At 41.2% G+C, this 8,949-nt stretch overlaps 1 long non-coding RNA gene across 1 annotated transcript; it reads right to left on the reverse strand.

The window, feature by feature from the left end:
* Window positions 1-7,311: 7,311 nt before the first annotated feature.
* Window positions 7,312-8,949, reverse strand: LOC128784742 (uncharacterized). Its single transcript, XR_008429597.1, has 4 exons — window positions 8,865-8,949; window positions 8,313-8,476; window positions 7,979-8,098; window positions 7,312-7,556 (listed from the first exon to the last, which is right to left on the reverse strand). It is a non-coding gene; the product is annotated as an uncharacterized LOC128784742 (long non-coding RNA).

Below are 8,949 nucleotides of genomic sequence, written 5' to 3' on the forward strand. Positions count from 1 at the left end.
CTTCATCAGAAATTTACTGAGACAAAGTATGTCTCAGCACTCCATCTCCTCTAGTTTCCTAAGCATGCCTTTGGCTTCTTTCTGTCTCTGAAGAGGTCTTCACAGGATCTGAACATAATTTTTATGATGTATTCAAAGACTGCTACTGATTCATTGCCTTGTTATAAATGTCTTTATTGGACTATTGCTCTTGGTCTGCCCACTTAATGTTCTACAGGAACACCAATGCTTGAATCAAGGCAATTTACATAACACCAGTTCTCAAAAAAGTCAGTAAGATACTGCAAGAATATCCACTGAAATATGTCCTTAATTAGTTTTCCCTAGAGACTGGGTGCAGTACCAGTGAAAGTTTAACAACTGAGCCAGCCTGTGCACAGGTGTTTCTTAAGGCTCCAATGACTCAATGATGACCCATGAGGTGGCAGAGGTAAAAATCAAATGCTAGTCCAGCTTGCTTTTGCTTGACCTTTGGACCCAGCATCTGGCAACCCCAGGCAGAAATCTGAGTACAAGTGCCTTTTTATGCACAGTAGTGGGGATAGCCAGATATGCTGTGGAGCCTTCACCTGTGCTGCTGTGTAGCCTCCAACCACCAAGCACACCTGTTGTAAGAAGTCTGGGTAGAAGAGATGGTTAAAAACACCACCTTTTGTGGGTCCACAGGTCTTTTCTTAAAGTCCTCCAATATTTCTTGTCAGATAACACTGGTCCAGGCTGAATTCAGCCTTCTAACAATACATCTCTTGTGCTCTGGATACAGGGCTATTTTCAAATCAGCATTGCCAAGGGCATGCTATTGGGTATATCTCCATCAGGATTGCAACACATGTACTGTGAAGGTACAGAAATAAAATTTTAAAATTAAGCCAGTGTAAAATGAGACTGAAATATTTTATAAGAAAGCTACTTTTTTTTTTAACTTTAATTTGTATGGAAGACACTAAATTTATGAATATTATGTTCTATGAATACAATTCTGTCTTCAAAACTTGTACATTATATTAGTTTAGTAATAAATACAAAAACCTCATAAAACGTGAAGCATTGTTCATTAAGACACCATCCATTTTGAGAAAGTTCAAAATTAAGCTTCATTTTACATTTCTGTACCTTCATATTTATACTTCAAACAGTGTTATAACAGTATAAAACATAGTTTTATGCTAAACAGATACTTTTTCACTTTATACTTTTAAAAATGATTGTTCACTATACATTTTAACATGGCTGTATAATAAACATTTCTTGTAGGAAGTTCATCTCAGTGGTTCAAATGGAGTCGCATTGTCTGCAAGGTCTCATTTCAAAATTATTGCGCTTTTATCCTTTTTGTCATGCCGCAAGTTGTGAAGTCCAAAATATTTACCATTCTGATTGTCAGTCTTTCCTTCATAGAGATGTCTGAGTGAAGACAAAATAGACAACTTGTTTTGTTGAATCAATAGAGGCATATTATCACAGCAAGATTATAATTCAGGTGTACAATACCTGCATTTTACAGCGCACAAAACTGGAACTGCCATGTGCTGTGTGTCACAGTAGGTAACTAATATCAACAAAGTACCACCAGTCTATGTTCAAATACTGTTGTATGGGTCTAACTTCAATCCACAAAAGCAAGGCAATTCAAAGTTAAGGGTAAACTCTATCCATAATCCACTCTTCAGGAATTACATTGTGAATGCAGCTGAATTCTCATCTCAGGCCTTTGCAGCTCCATGTTGCCACACAAACAGTGAGAGAAAGCAAACCTACTGTTACACTTACATGCAGATTCCTATCAATTGCTTTATAACTGGTAAGGATACCATCTACTGGCATTTGTATTTACTTGAGGCCAAAACCTGAGGCTTTGGAGACAGGCTGTGATCATCTCATAGTTTGGGATGAATGAGTTTAGATAACTAAGTATTTCTCTTTGCTTGCTGGGGCATACTGGAGTTTTGGGTTTGCATGGCCAGGTTTTTGTAACAAGGGGGCTATAAAGGTGGCTGCTGTGAGAAGCTGTCAGAAGCCTCCTTCATGTCCAGCAGAGCCAAAGCCAGCCAGCTCTATGAAGAATGTGCTGCTGGTCAAGGCTGAGCACATCAGAGATGGTGGTAACACCTCTGTGATACCATATTTGAGAAGAAGAAAAAAAAGTTATTGGCAGTTGTAATTGTACTCAGAGAAGAGCAGAGTGAGAATATGTGAGAAGAACATCCCTGCAGATACCAAGGTTGGTGCAAAAGGAGGAAGAGGAGGTGCTCCAGGAGCTGGAGTTGAGATACCCCTGCAGCCTGTGGTGCATCCCACAGTGAGACAGCTCTGCCCCTGCAGCCCGTGGAACCCCACAGAGATCCACCTGCAGCCCATGGAGAAGCCCGGTGCCAGAGCTGGATGCCTGAGAGGAGGCTGTGAGCCCATGGGACACCTGAGCTGAAGCAGGCTCCTGGCAGGGACCTGCAGACCCATAGGGAGAAGCCCATGCTGGAGCAGGTTTCCTTGTAGGACTGATGATGCTGTGGGGGACCCACGCTGGAGCAGGCCATGCCTGAAGGACTGCACCCTGTGGAAGGGTGAACTACATTGCATCAGTTTGTGAAGAGCCATTGCCTGTGGGATGGATTCACGCTGGAGGAGTTCATGGAGCACTGTCTCCCATGGGAGGGACTCCATGCTGGAGCAGTGGAAGGACTCCTCTCCCTGAGCAACATCAGGAACAATTTGTGATAAACTGACAGTAACCTTCTCTTCCCTGTCTCCCTGTGCTGCTGGGGGGGGGGGGGGGGGGGGGGAAGGGGGGGAGGAGCTAGAGCTGAAGGGAGGGAAGGGTGGGGAAAGATGTTTTTGAGATTTATGTTACTTCTCTTTATCCTGTTCTGATTTTGTTAGTAGTAAATTCAGTACCGATCCCCAGTCTGAGTCTGTTTTGCCCTTATCAGCATTTGGTAAGTGATCTCTCCTGGCCCTTTTCCTTCACTGTATTTTCTGTCCCCCATCCAGTTGTAGAGGGAAGGGATAGAGAATCTTTAGTGGGTGCCTGGCATTCAGCCAGAGTCAACTCAATGCATAGAGGCTGGAAAACACCTGTTTTGCGAACTTCTTGTGGCAACAGGAGCAGACAGTCTTGTGTTGATTTCTGCATCTTTTTGAACTGCCATTATCAGGAGACAGGAAAAAGAGGGAATATAAGTCTGTGTTGAAACCAAAATAAACTGGCGTCAGTGGTTTTCAGTATCAAGAGCCTTTCCCTTCAGCTTGTGATTTTAAGCAAACAAGAATACAATGTAGGAAGAAAAATTACTATGACTATGTGTTACTCCTATGACCAACATTTTTTGCACCTGATGGAAGCATCTGCTACCAGATGGATGCATCTGCTACCTGTCCCACTGCTCAAAGTCTGATTTCAGGAAATCAAATTCTGCTCCGGGCTGCCCTACTTCTCAGGAATCTTAATTGTTTGCAGCTTTCTTTGTAGTACTGTCAGGACTAGGGTTTTGCAGCTTGTCCACAGATTTTGGAGTTAGCAGAAAGGAGAAAGCTCTGTGTTTTTCATGGGGTGTAGCTGTGCCATGGAAACATGGGATGAGAGCACCTTGGGAACGGCATCCTCCTCCTCAGGGGCATCTTTCCCCAGAAGCATCTCTCTACATGCACTATTTAACTACTTTTTAAATTTTTTTCTTTTTTTTTTTTTAGTGCAGGTTTCAATTATATCAAAGCTCTGATTAACTAGTGGCAGAATGTGAACCAGTATGGATAATCTGTAGCTACACAGCTGTATGCCATATTGAAGAAATTTGTAAGCACCAATATTGCAATCTCAAGCACTAAGATACCTTCAATTTTTGGCGCAAAAGAGACCTGGCACTACAGTTTCACACCTTCTTGTAAGCTTCTCCTCCTCCTTCAAGCAGCCTAGCTATTGCTGGAAAAAACAAAGCCATGATGGGAGCTGGGAGATGACAAGATATTACTGCAGAACAAATTAAAACAGAGTTAGAACTCTCTACTGCAGAGGTATTCATCCTTTTTTACTGACTCGAAGAACAAGCCTATTCTAACAGATTAGTAAACAGTACATTCAGCTTTCAGAGACCTTCAGTATGTCTACAAGGCTGTGATGTAGAATAATGTAGGTAAAAGGAAATACATGGAAATTTTAGTAAAAACAGATACTGAAGTATTGTAGTTGCTTACTTTCTCTCTGCTGTGAGGAAGATCAGAGAAGAGTGTTTTGTGTCACTTCTATTTTGAACCTATTTTGTTGCTGAATATGGAAAAAGATTAGTTTGCTGCTCATTGTGCCATTGGTTTTGTGATTCTATGAAAACCCCCTAAAAGTCTGCATGCAAAACCAATGAGGTAGAACATGTTTGACAAGCTTAGTTCCAACTTGACCAATGTAGCAGGAAAAGACTTTAAAATCATTGCCTCTCTTCAATAACAATAGTACATACAAGTGTTTACAAGAGGATTAAAGGCTGCTTTAGCAATTTGTATTAAAGATTCCTGTATCAGACAAGTTATATCACAAAACCTGTTGGAGCACTATACAGCTGATCAGATGCAAACAGAAGCAAGTTATGCTACTGACTTTATTTTACCTGCTTTAGAAGGATGCTTGATGTATCTGCAAATACATACCATGTGTACAATAAGCCATACCTATTGACAGCCTGCCCAATTACAACAACAGCAAAAAAAGCTCCACAAGAAACGACCCCGAGCACCTGGTAATTAAAATTGCTAATCACCAGCAATTATCTGGCACAGCTTTATTGCCAGGCAAAACAGTCTGACCCTTTGCCCATGTAAAGAAGAATGTTTGCTGTCTATTGATAAGTGCTTAGGCAAAGCTGTGTTCGGCTCACATCCATTAAGTGGAGCCTAATAGGAAGTCAACAAAAGAGCTCTGACATCTGTAGTGGGCACTTCTAGCAGGCCAGGTTTGGGAGCACAGGTGTCCAATGGGCTCCTGCCAAGGACCAGCATACAGGACATGGGGACTTTTTCTTGAAAAGAAAACTTGAGCTGCCAATGTTTCCCAATTGGCTCCTCCACAACCAAAGAGTAAATGCAGTATGTTTCCAGGACAAAGATTAAAATAATTACTCTTGTCGGGAGTGGTGGCTTGTTTTCAAACTGTCTGCATGCATTCAAACACAAAGAGGTAAGAAGTCCAGGAGGCTCAGTAATTTACGTAAAGATTGTTCTTCAGTCTATTTCTGTTCTTATTAAGTACTGAGTTAAATATATATAAAAATGTCTCTCTAGTGTGCTCTTTAAAACTGATAAGGAGTTTGAGATAATAAGATTTTCTTTTTTTCCATATGACACTATTATGCCCAAAGCTATAAAATACCCTTCCATTGTTATAGCTCCAGGAAGATGCTGCTAGAGATTATTTGAACTACAATAAATAGCGCCATTAAAGCTTCTGATCTCACCAGTGACTCTTCTAAGGTACTAGATAATAAGATCAGGTTTGGTTTTAGTTGGGTTCTTTGTTTTTGAGAAAGAGAGAAAGACAGAGAGAGTGAGAGAGAAACCCTGGCAAAAATACTACAAGCTTCTAATAATGAAACGACCTAAAAAACCTGAAGGACAAAGTATCCCTTAATCACTTAGGAATGCAAATTGTGCAAGAACAGGCATCAGTAGAGATTACAGAGCCAGGAGCTGCTGAAATCCAGAATCAAACCTCTGTAGCATCATTCCTTCATGAGGCTTTGGGGGAATCTTGGCAAGTTGGAGTTTCATTGCAAAAAGAAATTTACAGGCACAAGCAATTTAGGGGTATTCTGACTTGTACATATCATGCCTTTTTCCTGCATAAGATGTTAGAGGCCCTCCCTATACATCTTTGTATTGTGACATGTAAAATCTGAATTATTTTATAAATGCGAAGCAACATTCCTGGCATGATACTTGGCAATATTTCCTAATCCAAAATAATTAATGAAATAGTTCAAAGTGTTCAATCCCTTCCTCTAGTCCACCTCTCAAGCTGCTTCAAGTCACTGGGTTTGAAAATAAATTAATTTTCTCATGACCATGACATGAATAATGCAGCTACAACTTGCATCTCTGCACTTGTTTGCTTTGGCAAAGTCTGCCTGGTATCCTGGCTGGATACCTCTTGTCTGCAGAGGGCATCTCACAGAATGTGGTGTAGCTACTCTTTAGCCCATACACAAGAGTCGCTTTGCTAGAGAAGAAGCAATGTTACAGTGGCCTCATACATCACAATCCAACACAGACTTAAAAGGCAGGTAGAGTTTGCATCCCAGCCTAGGAGGCTGGAAACACTTTTTAGCTCTCCAATTCCACTGTAGCCTAGGAGTTCTCAAAGAGTCTGTACTCTTTACCAAAGCCAGTTGAAATAATATAAATAAATTTTCAGATAAAATAAAAAATAAATCTACTTCTACTTCTACATCTACTTCTACTTCTACTTCTGTATTCCACATAGATTTCTGCCTTTGTAGAAAATAAAATTTTCTACTTTAATTTTGGCACATGCATGGATTATTTTCCATTAGATTCCAATTCTTGATCATTGGTATTGCCATGAGATTGTTCTCTCCTGCAGTTTGTAAGCTCCCACCAGTGTGAAAGAGAAGGATTTCTCTTTGACAAATCTTTTGTGAAGTCAGAAATGAATGAAGAGATGGAGATCCACCTACTTACAAGCTTGAGTTGTAAAGTGCAAAGCAAGCTGAAATGATAGATCATAAATTTTGGCATTGCTTACATTCAGACTCTTCTGCCTGCAAGTCTAATTCAGTAATGATCCACAGCAGAAGAGCATGCTACCAGATTTGTGCAGTCTATCCATCACAGAATAAATTACACTGAATGACTCTTCTATGGGTAAGCTGAGATAATGAAAAATATGAGGGAGAAGAGAAGGAGTAGATTTTCTGACACTCTTTGGCATTTGGAGTCCATGAAATACTAGTGGATTTCAGAATGTCCTATTCAAATTGGGACATCATGGTCACCCAGGCTATGAAAACATATTTGTCTGCCAACATTTATGCTGTAGAGTGATTTTTAATACCATTGTCCAAAACACAATCTAATGGAATGGCCAGTGGGGATAAGACATTCAGTTGCTTTTTGTTCCATTTTTGAGAGGCTGATTCTTTAGGGATGGTAGTAGCATAAGCAAAGGAATACAGGGAACAGCACATTAATACCATCTTTAAAACTGTTTAGACGATGGAGGTGAGGAGCTAATATGCAACTTGTGTTACCAGTCATTCAATTTCCATTTCATGTGTAATGTGCTTAGCACAGAATCGATGCACAAAGTTCACCAAATCACCGCTTCTCAATGGTTTTCTCTTTTCACTGTGTGTAATTCCAAAACAAAACCAACTTGTCCATTTCTGCTTCAGGTGAAAGCCTGTCTGGACCCCACAGGTCAATTAACCCATTCTGGTCTTCCTTGGAAGAGAACCTCAGAGTCAAGAGTTTTCCACTGAAAGTGCCTTGCTAGAAACTGCTGAACAATTAAACCTGGTGAATCCCTCTTCAAGTGCCTGTTGACCTCTTCTGTCCTGGGGAGGAAGAAGAAATTAAGGAGGTAGATTTCAAACCATTTAACTGCTGCACTCTACACAATAGTACTGTTGAGCTGTGCTAGTGTAGACACAGCCCTGGGAAGTGCCTTGTCCCAGGATGGCATATCTCAGCTGGTATACCTTCTAGTGGTTTCCCTGTCAGCCCCAAGGATACACCCAGCAAGAGGAAATACTCCACTCCAGAAATCAGTAAGGCAATGCCTATTGCACCACACCTCACTCACGTTGCACATAGGGTAATAAACACCTCTGTACTGCCAGTGCTTCGTGGAAAAACAGGGAAATGCTCACCAAGAAATCAAATCTCTCTTCTCCCAGGATATACATATTCCTGCAGATTTCTTCTTCAGCACCAGCTCTGTCTTGCTCAGATTAAAACTTAGTGAGTTTGTTCATACCTTCATCTTAAGCTTGGTCAGGCTTTTGATGGGCAACAATGATGTTCCTCCTGGACTGGACAAACAACTGCTAAGCAGGACCATGTTGCCATGGTGGCCCAAAGTGTTTCAACATCTCCCCTACCAGAAGCAGGACACATGAAATAATAAAATAAAGAGGAGGGTGAAAAAACATCTTATACCTGGGATGATGATTTGCCCTGCTACATCCTGATTTCCTCATTGACTGTCAGATCTCTGGCATACTGTGCATTTTTCTCAGCCACTGCCCTGGCAATACCCTACAATTATCACAGCACAGTTACAGAATTTTCTTAAAAACACGTGTCTTTACCTTTCTCACATACATTTTAGTGACTGGAAACCATGGGTTTGTTGCCAGCTCAGTTATCTCCTGCTTTAGTTGCTTGTGGTTACTGAATGCATGTTGTGCAACTCTTTCTACTTGGTGTGCTCCAGAACCTTCCCTTGACTTGTTCTCTTGTCCTCTTGCTTTACCTTTGTTATTTGAAGAGACAGAGAGAGAGTGAATGAAGAGCCCCCTTGTTAGCTAGTGCTCCCTAGTGCACAGAGTGGCTCCCACCAGACTGAAGCAGATATGGTTGATCCATTCATGCGGTAGGAGACGGACACAAAGATGATTTGGGGGCCGTAATTAAACAGGCAAAGTGTTTAAACAGTAAATTTTAAATTTTAATTTAAATCAAACAGTAAGAGTTAATTAAACAGTAAGAGTGAATCAACATCAAAAGCTTCAGTAACGCTGGAATTACGTGGACCTGGGTTTGGCAGGAATCTGACACAGCTTCTTCAAGTCAGAATCCCATGCCAACCAAAGCAGGGATTTGGGACAGGAGGGGAACCTGAGCTGCAATAGTATCTGTACCTTCCCATCCATGGAAATGTCTCCAGAGCATACAAAGGTAGCTGAGCCACTCAGGTCACAAGGACAATGCTTCTGTGGAGGACAG

The sequence above is a fragment of the Vidua chalybeata genome, chromosome 2 (assembly GCF_026979565.1).
Source record: "Vidua chalybeata isolate OUT-0048 chromosome 2, bVidCha1 merged haplotype, whole genome shotgun sequence".
Classification (NCBI taxonomy): domain Eukaryota; kingdom Metazoa; phylum Chordata; class Aves; order Passeriformes; family Viduidae; genus Vidua; species Vidua chalybeata.